Source organism: Tachypleus tridentatus, chromosome 9, assembly GCF_004210375.1.
Source record: "Tachypleus tridentatus isolate NWPU-2018 chromosome 9, ASM421037v1, whole genome shotgun sequence".
Lineage (NCBI taxonomy): Eukaryota > Metazoa > Arthropoda > Merostomata > Xiphosura > Limulidae > Tachypleus > Tachypleus tridentatus.
Genome location: NC_134833.1, coordinates 73,256,819 through 73,269,299, shown reverse-complemented (window position 1 = coordinate 73,269,299; position 12,481 = coordinate 73,256,819).

The following is a 12,481-nucleotide window of genomic DNA, read 5'->3' as shown; positions in this document are numbered from 1 at the left end:
AAAATGTATACACCATTACAAAGACAACAAAGCTAAAAATGTGACGGAAATGCAGGTGACAGAAGATAGATAAGGTTTAAGTCTGGCTGATGTTGGTAGAGTCATTATCACGGTTTAGTGAGAGGTCATTTACTCTGATTATTTCAGTAATTTCTGAACAGTCTCTTTCTTTTTCAGCTTTGTATTGATGTAAGAGAATAATTTTGTCCCAAAGTATTTTGTGACCTGTTTCTATTGATAATATGTGTAAGACAGATAAATGGATACCACCTCTTCGTATGTGATCTTTGTGTTCTTTTCGTCTTCTTTCTTAAAGGCAAGACGTTTGCTCTATGTATTTCTTTTCACATTCACGTGATATGCTGTACATGTTCTGTTTTGTTCCTTTGATAGCGATTTTTTCGGGTTAGTCTAGCATTTCCGGTAGCAAGTTCTGACATGAAAGAAGAGGAAACAAAATTGTTGTTTTATGTTGTTTATAGGTGAAAGACTAGAATTAACATAATATTTTTCGCTGTTTTAGAGTGTGATTAGAGAGTAAGGTAGTTCAATTCAATAAGTAAGTCTTCTTTTTTTGTGCAAATTTGTATACGATTGTAATGCAAGATATAGGTAGGTAAAGTAGAAGGATATTTTCTGTGATAGATGATGATTAGATCTTGTGTGACGGAATGGAGTATTCTGTATATACTGGTGCTAACTTTATTTTCTTTTTTATATTTACACTAACAAAGAAAGATAACTGTTATTTAAGACTCATAACGTAAATAAGTTGATATGTAGTATTATCCACGAATTTTCCATTAGTTAATATTCTTGCAAATACAAATATTTTAGCGTATACAAGGGAAGAACTCACCCAATGGCAGAGTGGTATGTCTGCCAATTCACACATTCAAAAACTGGGATTCGATACCTGTAGTAGGCATAGCACAAATAGCTCATTGTGCAACTTTTTGCTTAATTCCAAACAAGGGAAGACAAGTGTTGGATTATATTTCGTGTTTGAGAATTATGACATTGGGTCTAAATTAAAAAAAAGACAAAGTTTTTTTAACCAATGCTATGTTGTAAGTGGATCATTTTCACTTCTACAAGGAATAAACTGTAGAAAAACATTAAATTCTAACGAGATTGGGCAAATAACAATGACCTGTATGTGTGCACCTCAAGATGAAGGACCTGATACTTCCAAATGATGTTTTGTGGTATGTTGTGCGTATAATGTTTTGTGTTACAAATACCTACTGCAATGATACAACTGAAGTATGAAATACTATATTTTGTCCAAAAACTAAACAACACTTTTTCAAACAGTCATTTTTCTGACTGCTGACGTTATGCAATTATTGACAGTCAGTTTCCATCTGGAATGGTCATTAGCAGAGTAGTAGAATCAGAAATAACATAAAATAGCTGAGTAGTTGACATTATAAGACAACCACCATTCTTGCTTCCTTGGAGCGTCAGTGTAATTACCAGGAATGAAATCAACGATATTATGAAATTCATAACAATAACGTCTTTAGAAAGTGCTTGTTTATCATCAGTAATTATTGTGAAAAAAGATAAAAGAAACACCAATATCCAGATAAGTGAACATATAATTATATATTTCCCTTGCCAGGCATGGATGAATATCTGATTTATTGGGAGGTGCCCTTTGATTCAATATGTTGAATCTGGTTTCCACCCACTATTAACTAAAACTGTATGATAAAAGTCTGGCAGTTGTTTCTTATTTGATGTGGAATCGTGATTTCCGTAACAGGATAAATACAACAGTGAAAATAAAGATTTAATTTCGGAACATTTTGGATTATACATAATTTTCTACGTTTGCTTTCAAAACCTGGATGAAACCACATAAACTCCACATCATTCATTTGGGCTGTGTAATGCACCAGTAACTTTTGATAGTGTAATGGATCTTAGAATAAGAAAAATGCAATGTGAGGAATGTTTTATCTGTGTGGATTATATTTTAACTTTTGTTGTGTAGTATGTGAACCATGCTTGGAGATTCTTTTCCTTTTAAGTTTAAAAGTAAAACACCTTCTTCCTCAACACAATTTTCAATATGTCGAGAGTCTTCTATGAATAAATGGCCTTCTGAAAAAGAAATAAAAAGGCTGAAAACAATGTAAAATACAAAAGCATAATTTTTATTGTAACAAAACACAAACACTGAGTGTGTACTTATTTTGGATGATGGACTGGCACATTTACTGCATTGAAACAGTTCTCTCAAAACTGACAAGGTTGAAATCATCTATCAGTTTGCTTAACAATCAATGTACCTTTATTTCACGGGTAACTTCGTACTTACCCAGAATGATTAGCATTACCAATGCAACTGGTCATCCGCATTCAAACGCAGAATAAACTATTAGTGTTACCTCGAGATATCACCTGACCTGCTATAGGAAAATATTCCTGTCTAGGTTATTCTGAAATATGCAACATTGTAGCCATACACGTCTCACGGGCAAAATAGGTGTGATATCAATAGAATGATAAAGAAATAAATACACTTGGACGAAATCTACTTAACGTGTTTTTTTTTTTACCATAGGTTATGTGAAAATACTGCACAAATCCAGAATAAATGTTAACTTTAGAATGCCACTATATTAATACAAGAAGGTAGAAACACATTATATATTATTTAACACATTGTACCTCTCTCCTTTACTTCAGGCTTGCCCTCAAACCACTATTAATTTTTTTTTAAAGTCAATAAATAATGTACATTCACACTGATCAAGAAATACAGTAACCTTCTTTTGCTTTTGTAAGAGCTTACATGTAACACAGGCAATACGGACCCGGCATGGTCAGGTGGGTTGAGGCGTTCGACTCGTAATCTGAGGATCGCGGGCTCGAATCCCTATCGCACCAAAGATGCTCACCATTTCAACCATGGAGGCGTTATAATATGACAGTCAATCCCACTATTCGTTGGTAAAAAAGTAACCCAAGAGTTGGCGGTGGGTGGTGATGACCAGCTTTCTATCCTCTAGTCTTTCGCTGCTAAATTAAGAAAGGTAGCGCAGATAGCCCTCGTGTAGCCTTAAGCGAAATTCAGAAACAAGCAAACAAACCTTTAATAAAGAACTACAATTAAATAGTTAATAACCTATTAACAATGACATACAATGCATAAAAAGTATTTTAACATAGAATCATGTATATACCGCAAAGTCCTGTAACAAAGAGAATTCAGTAATTGCATCGTTTAATAATTTCACGACAACAATACTCATTGACATAGGTCAAGTACAATAGTGTACCTTTAACGTGTGTCACATACAAAATGAGACCTCTTACAAAGCGATAGAAGTAAACCGTAAGAAAGATAAAATATAGATACATGAAAAAATGAAAACAAACAAACACACACAAAATAAACTTTTGTACATGAAGCTAAATATAGAAAGAAGGAAACAAAAACTTACAAAGAATTAAAACAATAAACTTGAGTACTATATAGAAATAGCCTTTTAACATTGATAATCATATTAAAACAAAATCCAATTAATGAAGATTTTTGATACATAGAAAAAATAGCTCTTTAACTCAGATGATATGTAAATTATCACATTAAAAATAACAGTTCAACAGTAAACATATTGTACAGCATCAGATACAAAACATACTATTTAACAATCGAGAAAAACGCAAACAAGTACAATATAAATCCTAAACAGAACAGAATTAAATACATAAAAACCCTTCATCATTAACACAGATTACAGAAAATGCTTAAACATAGCATTATCTTTCTTGTGATAAAAAAAGAAACGTACACTTCAATCACATTACATATATTGTCCCTCAGTGGCACAACGATATGTCTGTGAACTTACAACGCTAGAATCCTGGTTTCGATATCTAAGGTGGACAGAGCACAGACACTACATTATGTATCTGTGTGCTTGATTAGAAACAAATAAGCCCATTACCTGTAGAGTGACATTAAATAAAAAACAATTCTCAAGAATATCGGAAATGGGTATATAATTGGTCTCTTAATGAAACAGTTAAAAGAGGGAAAAACATTTTCAACACAAAATGAAATACGAAATGCCTTTTTAATAAAATGTACATATTCCCAAGCAAGCATACATACAATTGTATAAAATTATAAGGGAGATTACAGTTTTTCGGCATGTGTGATTAGAGTGTACTGACCATGTAGTTAAAACCTTTTAAATAAACCCTTACACAGACGAACACTACATATGCCAATGTCTTTTAGAATTAGATCAAAGCATTATGTACGTACATACAATGCTATAGAAGATTCTCGTGACTAGAAGCCCAAATATTATTGGGTCTCTCCAAGCATTTTGCTCAAAATTATTTTTATTTTTCTGTGCAGTCGGTTGATCTTATTCATCAAAATAAAATAAAAGCACAGTTATTTGGCAAATTCTAAACATTATGCTGTTAGTAGCATTTTGTGTATCTGTATAATGTCTATACTAGTTATTATTTGAAACATTATTATTATTTGTATGACAAATGATTTTGTTGTACACAGAAATCGATTTATTTTGTATGTTTTTATATGTAAAATATAGTACTTGCTGTTGTTGAACATATTTTGCAGCATTTATAATGAATGTCAAATAATTTATTTACACTTGTCCCTCATTGTTTCGTATATCTCAAAGTTTCTGTTCAGTCCTGACTGATGTCATAATGGGAATTGGTGACAGAGGTCTGAAGGCTTAACCTGACAGCTAGCTCTTTTGGTTCAACATTTAAGGACCACAAGGTAAGGCCATCAGTAGTATTTGAAGGTCTTATATGCCAGAGGCCTCTACCAGGAAGATTTCTTTCAATTAGAATCCTGTCATTAATTGTTGGCCATAATTATCCTTCATTTCTATGTACTTCATGTGTTTGAATGCCCTTATTCGCCTGTAACACTTGTATCCCTAATACCTGTGTACATCTCGGTACCAAGGATTCACTGGGTCTCCACCTGACCATTGCCCATAGCTGTGCTACCTCATGTTGTCATTTTCGCGATAAACCAGAACCATTCATTCCCTTCATTACTATGTAGTTTTATTGTAAACAGCACCTAGTTCAAACAGGAAAGGAATGAGATTAAGACTGCAGACTGGTGTTTACAAACATGAGCTGACTCGTATTTACAAACAGTAAGTTTGTACTTTGTTTGTTTAGAAGTAAGCACACAAAGGGATAGCTGTGTTTTGCCCACCACGGGTATCGAAAAACCTGGTTTTTAGCGGTGTGACTCCACAGTATACCGCTGTGCCACTAGGGGGAAATTTTATACTTCTGACCATTTGAAAATGGCAGCTCTTATACCACCTTCCCCTTAAAATTTACTTCCATATACAAACTTCATACTGACTAGGTGTGATTTACAAAGTTTCACGACGAGGATGTTATTTTCTTCCCTTGTCAATTCATTTACAGTCTGCACTTTTTATACATCTTTAACTGTACCTTGAACTAAAATTATACGAAGGAAATATTTAGAAACGTCTGTGTGTTAAAAAATGTATCTGCATGATTGAAAATATTCCATTATAACTAAATAAAACACTAGGCACATCAAGGTTACATTTGGTATGATATCTAAGCTACTGTATGTGAATTTTATTTATTACTGATAATTTCACTCTCTCATAAACAATACGATTCGATTCAATTGAAATATCTCGTAATACTCTTACGAAAACAAACAACAGTTTAAACTACATCTTGTCTCAAACTTGTTGTGAATTTCTCCATCACTCTTACTCTTTCATGAAAAAAAAATGCACTTACTGCCAAACAATTCAGCGTCACAGTTTAAACTTTGACTCACAGTTATTACTAAAAATAGTAGAAGCAGTGAATCTTCAAATAACACTTTACAGGTCATTAATCACAGTTAATCACACCAAAGAGATTATAATATTCAGATCAAATCATACACGTATAGTTATTAAATATATATATATAGTGCCACATACATGTATAATCATTTTGTTATGTCATATCCACTAATAGTTTAAAATAGACTGCTTCTGGCTCCTGTGCAAATCACTTTGGTAACCTTTTGAGGTTACATCACCCAGGCTACACCTCGATAATCACACTGCTATAATGTCTTGCTATCTATGAGCCATTAAATTCAACACGTTTTTCTTTTCATGTATCACAAATAAACAATCCCTGACAGAATTTGCCTAAACTAAGAGTTTTCAGTTAAATTATTATAAGCTTGAATTAATATTTGAATTTTACTACATTATATATCAGTACACACTCAGAGGAAACACAACTTACTTCACATGCACAAGCTATACAGTGAAAGATCTAGCAAGAATCATGCAATAAGCTCTGTAGAACCCCTACCACTCAGCTAAATAAGGTGAGTGATTCTTGCAAAACGTTGAATGATCTTTTGGTACAGAAAATCACTTAATTAGTCAAAAGTAGAGGTTCTATTCCCTTTAATTTGAATTTTTGAACTTATCTGTAGCTGTACAAGCTGTTGATACATTAGGTGTTGCATCTACTGGTGGTTTCAGTCATTCTAATTTCACGATGGTCATGTGATAATCATACAAGATAGTGGTCACACTATAATGTACAATACCACAAAAAAGCTTAGAACGCATTCAACACCAATTTTTTATGTAATTGGTTTTCAACTAATGTCTTCCCTATTTTTAATAATCAGTGGATTATAGTGCCATCAGTCACAACGCCACTGCTAATGGTTTGGCTGACTGTCATAGTTGCCTCTCTCTCTTTTAAATTCAGCCAGCATTTACTCCTCTGATTCATCATGAAAAGCCAGATGAGTATTCTCAGCTCTTTCTTCCTTATTCAAATGTTTAATCGAGTCAAGCTCTGAACAATACATATTCAATATCAGTTATTACACTGCCTGTCTCTGAATCCATTGAATCTAGAAGTGATTACATGAGTGGTTCAAGCTTCCTTGGCTGTACCTTCAAACACTGGGGGAGAAATCTGTTTAGCTTTACTTATAGTAATCTGTGCGGATATTGTGTTTCTTCTATAAACTATCAGGTAGCACCAGGCTGAAATGTTCTAAATGACTGGGGCACAATATAATTGGCATAATAAAAGTTATTGCTATCTTAAAAGTGGTAGATTTCTGCTTGAAGATGGTATAGTAAAGAGGTATGCTCAAAAGTTCGTTCATTAGCTCTACATGACCACAGGTTTCATTGTGACCCATGGTTACCTTGGCAGATTACTTCTCAGCTCGTGATACGTCTGCCCTACCTTAACTTTTTGCAAAAATTAGTTTAAATTGAAAATACCACAGAATAGGTAGGAGTAACATGTTTTGGCATTGTGACACAGTAATTTATTGCAGTTTCCTATTTTTGTATGTATGTATTACCCTCATCTAAACTATTTAATTAATGAGTTTAAAGAAATATCTCTCATTTAAATAATGTTATTTTCTGCGAGTAAATGTACCCATGAGTAAGAGAAAGAATTTGCTTTGAAGTGAGACAGTTGTATGAAAGAAGTATAGATTCTGAGACAAGTCCTCTCCTAGACTTGGGATTTTCATCAATGCTGCAAAGATTTCTAACGTAAATCTCTCTACAGCTGCTGACTCTGAAAGATCAGCCAAGATGCCCGGAATGTCAGATCAGATATTGATCCGTAAGATCGATCTCACTGCAGTGGAAATATTAATAAATGGCGGTTACCGAGGTGGAATGGCCTGATAATCATCAACTACAATTGTGTTGAATAATATTTTTCTAATCTAAGCTACACGAAAAATATCTGCGTTAGCTGTCTGTAATTTGGCACTAAAGAACAGAGAGAAGGCAGATAGTCCTCACCAGTCATCATCACCCGTTGAGTTACTCCTCTACCAATTAATAGTGGAATTGATCGTCATATTGGAGCGCCCTTACGGCTGAAAAAGCGAACTTGTTTGGTGGGATGGGGATTTGAACTTACGACCCTCAGATTTAGAGAATATTAAAGGTTCCTTTTTTCTGTGATTATTTTTATACGTAAAAGATTTATTTTTCTAATTTAAATTCCGTAGTGTTTAACCCCCTTAATAAACTGCATATAAGGTCTCATTTCGTTGTTGTTGTTTTTTTGTGTTGAAACGATTGCACTTTATTTCCTTGAGTAATCTTTAGGATATTTATTTGACTAAAGAGTTATTTTTTTTCTTAATTTAAGAGACTTTAATTTTGTGGTGAGTGAAACTACTCCATTCTAAAGGTAATATTTTTACAGATGATTTATTTCTGTATGTTCACTGTATTGAAGTGTTTGGTTTTGTTTTCTGTATTAAAGACCTTTAATTGTGTCGTGTATTTGTAATGGCATCTTGATTTATGGTATTTTTGTAGTCTGTTTTATTTATGTATTGCTCATTCATGCTTTGAAAGCCTTTCCATGTCATTTTATTGATCAATAAATTTAATTTTCATGTTAAAATATAAAAGAGGCGGACAAAAATGTTGTTAATTTGTTGTATCTCATATTAGATAACACTAAAGTTTATAAAACTATATGTTTTTAGAACGTACTCAGTGAGATCTGTTCAAATATGATCTCAAATTCTAGTTACAATGGCTTTCGTAAATACCTGAACTTTTCATGATTTTAGAATTATTTCCTCATTAAAAGTATTGTGCACTTACTGTTGTTTCCTAGATAATTTTATTCCAGTTAGCTTACAAAATGATCAAACAAGTTTCTCTGCAATAATAGAACGTAAACATTAAACTCAAAATAATACAGTTCCTTGGATTTTAGTACTGCTTCACATCTGCGTGACATGCTTTCAATGAGTGTGGGCAGATATTCCAGTGTGATTGACTGCTATTTGAGTACTTCAAAACGTTCATCTTCTGTGTTTGGCTTGTGATCGTCCGTAACTGTTTTAACTCAACCTAATAATATTTCAATCGGATTGATATTAGATAATTGCTCTGACCATTCCATAACACTAATTCTCTTATTTCTTAGATATCTTTTTACGACTCTACGATTGCAGAGACAGCTTAATATTGTTGGTTTGCTACAGTTAGTATACTATAAACCTCGGAAACTATAACAGTGATCAACGTTTATCAGTCGGGAAGCTACAGGTATGTGACCAGGAACGTTTAGAGATTTCGAACATTATAAATCATTGAGCTTTAGAGAATTAACTTTGGACGTTAGCATTTCTATAAGGACATTAGATATTTCGTCGGAAATAAACTCACTTGTGAAGAAGCTAGCTAGCTTCCTGTCAAGTGAAAGGTACCTGTGTATCAACGTAGAATTAATTTGCTCTTCCTTAACCGTCGATACAATGGTCAGTTTCAGACCAAATAGAAGACTTAGCATTGTTTGTAAGTTTGTAAAACTTTTATATAGGAATTATTGTAAGTAATAACTATTTCTAATAACCTATTTTATAAATTGTGTTGTATGTTAAAATATATTTGTGTTCAGTTGTGTGTATAAATATTGTTTTCAAATATCATAAATTTGATACATATCGACATTAATTTAACTTCTAAGTTCAAGTTAAAATTTCCAGCTGTTTTAATTATAGTTTGTAACATATTAATCGAAGACTCGTCTGAGATAGATTATAATAAATAACAGTGTGTTGTGTAGATTTAATAATATTTTTAACGGATATTCCACTGTTTTTGCCTGTGAGACTCCTAGCATAATTTATACAGTGCCAAACTTTTATTTTAATGTCGCTTATATGCTGGACAACGTGAATTTTGAGTCATAGATCAATCCTAAGAATTTGACTGATGTTGCATTTTATAGTTATATTTCATATATATATATATCTCGAGGTGATGTCTTTTATATTTCATTTATTCTGTGAATAGTACCACCTGTTTTTAAATCCGTTATTCGAATATGTCATTTTAAACAATATTCTACTATTGTATTTAACTGTGATTGGCGATTATTAGTAGCTGCTATTGACAGAATTGAGAAACTTTTTCAAATTGTAACATTATTGACGAACTAAGATGCACGTTCAATATTTGGAGTTCTTAAAGGCATGTTACAAATATAAATAATGAATAGAATAACTAATTAATTCTCTCTTTGGAACACCCAAGTAGTTATGAGGGCATCATAAGCGGAAGTATTTGTTTGTTTGTTTGCAGTTAAGCACAAAGCTACCCAATGGACTATCTGTACTCTGTCCATCATAAGTTCGAAATCCAGTTTCTAGCATTGTTGGTCTGCAGACATATTGCTCTATCAGTGAGGGGTGAGGCGAAAGTAAGGAAGAAGTTGACGACTTATCTAATTAAAATGCACAAGTAAATAATATGCAAATTAACATCTCATTAATAATTCATTAATTAAAGGTTAATTAATTAGCTTTTTTATTTACAAATTATATACAAGTTAATAACTAATATTTAATTAAAGGTTAATTAATCAGATGATTAATAAGCAGATAGTAATTACATTTAACCTCAAATTATTATTCAATAACTTAAAAAGTTAATTAATTAGATTATAATATGTAAATTGAAATTAATGAATATGCAAAGAATATTGAATATTAACATTTTATTCAATATTATATCATCACCACCAGATGGCAAAACGATAGGTGGCATCTTATGATAGTGACATCAACGTTAGTCATCATCACGAAAGAACACATTGTTAACATTGATTTTTGCATATTATTTCATTATATTTACAGTTTGATTTCTTCTGTTTGAAAATAATGACATGCAATATTATTACTAGAATATAATCTTGCTTGTTTTGAATTTCGCGCAAAGCTACTCGAGGGCTATCTGCTCTAGTCGTCTCTAATTTAGTAGTGTAAGATTAGAGGGAAGGCAGCTAGTCATCACCATCCACCGCCAACTCTTTTACCAACGAATAGTGCGATTGACCGTTACATTATAACGGACCCACGGCCGAAAGGGCGAGCATGTTTGGTGCGATCGGGACTCGAACGCCTTAACCCGCCTGACCATGCCGGGCTTTATAATTTTGCTCTTTAATGAATGAAGGATTCAGGCATACTGGATATTTTACATTTTCAGATATTTTATTATTTCACTTGTATAAAACCCAAATCTGTTTGAAGCAAATATTGTTAATATATCTTATTAAAGTCACACACTTAATGCGACTGAAACAATTAGTAAAAGCCTACGTCTTACAAAGACAGATGGTGTTTCTATAGATGGACGGTGTTACGGTTGACAAAACTACTATAGTTCTGTAGTACTGCATTCGGAATTCTACTTGTCTTGGTTTATGTTTATAGTTTTCATTTGTATATCTAACTGTATTGCATGTGTTTTACAAATGCCTTTGGTACTTATATAAGCAGATAGTATTACTAACACGTATAACGTATAGTAGTGTTTTCTAAATATCGTTTTTTTTTTTACTTTTATTTTTAATTTATAAGGCACAGTTTTCTTTTTTATGTTTTACACGAAAAAATACTTCTTGCTAATTCATTAGTTTTCTTTTCTATAATTAATAATATATGCATAACATATATTCGCACTTTTAGCATTATTCTGTTTGCAAAGAACAACATACGACGATTTTAGTATATTATAACTTTATTCTACAATGACATGGTCAGGTGGTTAGAATGATCTGCGGATCACGGGTTCGAATTCCCATTCCATCACACATGCTCGTCCTTTCAGCCTTATAATGTGAAAATAAATCCCACTATTCGCTGTTAACAGAGTAGCTAGAGAGTTGGCACTGGCTGATGATCATTAGGTAAGTGCCTTCCCTATAGTCTTTCACTCCTAAATTAGGGATGGTTAGCTTAGATAGGCCTCATGTAGCCTTGCACAAAGTTCAAACCAAATCAATACTCTACAATGAATAAAGAGTTTAGATGCAGCATATATTTTATTTTTCAAATAAGTTATTTTTCCACTTATATAGAACCCCAACATGTTTTAAATAGATATTGTTTGTTAGATCGCAGACTTAACAAGACTGAAACGAAGAGCAACAATGTTTGTCTCACAAAGGCAGATAATGTTTCTATAGATGATAATTGTCAATAAATTATATTTTTATTTTTATAATACATTCGAATTGATCTTTTTCTTTACAGTAGAATTGTTTCTTGTTAAACTTTAACTCAGGGCCGTACCTATCATTAGTGGATCCGTGTGGGAGATTAAATTCTTGGTTCCTCTTTAAAAAATTTTTATAAATACTTGCCGTCAATGATGAAACTATGTCACTTATGGGTTGGTTTTTAGTGAAAGCATATATCTCGAACTACGCTTTTGAGGACCTGTTCATAGGGTGCTTATTGTCCACATGTTGGATATTAATAAATTGAACACCACAATTATTAAATGTCTGTTAGAATGTTCCTACAATCCATATAATTATTTTTCTATTTTCTGATTGTGCCAGATGCAAAATTTTAATTTATTACAAAGTGATATGATAAAAC